The sequence below is a fragment of the Branchiostoma belcheri genome, unplaced genomic scaffold (genome assembly GCF_001625305.1).
Source record: "Branchiostoma belcheri isolate BF01 breed outbred unplaced genomic scaffold, Haploidv18h27 scaffold121, whole genome shotgun sequence".
NCBI classification, from domain to species: domain Eukaryota; kingdom Metazoa; phylum Chordata; class Leptocardii; order Amphioxiformes; family Branchiostomatidae; genus Branchiostoma; species Branchiostoma belcheri.
Genome location: NW_017802614.1, coordinates 814918 through 816275, shown reverse-complemented (window position 1 = coordinate 816275; position 1358 = coordinate 814918). Strand labels below are relative to the sequence as shown.

Genomic DNA, 1358 nt, shown 5'->3' with positions numbered 1-1358 from the left:
ACTCCTCTGGCCAATGGATACTGTCTTGCCACCAAAAGATCTGCTTGGAGATTAGTATTTCGTCTTTGAAAATCGGGCGACGGTCGCTGAATACGGTCGACCCTCGCACGAGCTTCGCGAAATATTCGGACGACCCTCTTCCGTACCTCGCCCGACTTGCGCAAAGTTTTTAAAATCGTGCGTGCTTCGAGCGAGCTTCGTGCCAGTGTCGGACGAAGGTTCTACGAGCCTCGGCCGAGCTCCTGTGAAGTTATTATTCATTCAGCACCTGTGAAATTTATTTCAGATTGCTTTGTCCCATTGATTGTTAAAGTTATGTTTACGAGAAAGGATAAAAATAGACAAAATCGTCCTTTTTGTCCTTTTGTTAAATCAACATTCATTAATAAACAAAACCACTTTAAAAAGATGACGAGGTTTTAACTATATAAGGCCAAATGCCTAGATTTTGACCTCAACTGATTGAACGCACATGAAATTCTTTACTCTTGTCCCTTTAGGAGGTGTGTGGCCTTATTTCAGATTAATGTATAATAAATTGACCTTTACACTTGTTCATCCTGGAATGAGGTTGACTTTTTTCTTAGGGTGCCCAAAAGAACGTCATTTGATAGATATTAAATTACTTGTTGAAGTTTATATTGTATGGGTCTTTTTACCTCTGTCTACTTTGTTGACATTGAATGGCTTGTTTACCGGAAGATTCATTGGCCGGATTGACAAATACGGCCGAAGCTCGTCGACAATGTGACGGGGGTATTAGGGATGGCCCTATGTTCCGACATCCTATGTTCCAAACATGTGGGACCATGGAGGTGGGTTGAGTGGGTCCTGTTTCAGAAGATGGTGGAACAAACTTAAACTTAGTTATGGCTTCACCACAAAGTGGTGAAGACATATTGTGTTCCCTCATGTTTCTCCTTCTTCTCCTCCTGCCATTTCTTTAAATGGATTCATCTCTGCCATTTTTAGGCCAAATAACACGAAATTTGGCATGAAGGTAGAGTGGGCAAATACCCCGACGAATTTTTTTTTTCATTTTTTTGAAAAATTGTTTGTTTTTTTTGGCCATTTTCATGCAAAAAATATACGTTTTGAGATCTGGTTCCCAGGTACTAAAACCAAATGACCTGAAATTTGGTATGGGGATACCTTGGACATATGTCTCCAAAAGTCATTCAAGCTTTTGACATACACCACTTTAAAATTGGGGAAAAATAAGGCTTTTTGGCTATTTTCGGACCAAAAATGTACATTTTTGGCTCCTGTGCCCTCATATTAAATCTGAATGACCTGAAATTTGGTATGGGGATACCTTGGACACATGTCCAAAGAATGCCATTCACGCTTTTGACATA

The 1358-nt window shown here is 40.1% G+C and overlaps 1 pseudogene across 1 annotated transcript in view; it reads right to left on the bottom strand.

Moving 5' to 3' along the window:
- LOC109463005 overlaps positions 1 to 1358 on the bottom strand; it is a 4703-nt pseudogene that overhangs the window by 2184 nt on the left and 1161 nt on the right. The gene's annotated exons all lie outside the window — the stretch shown is intronic.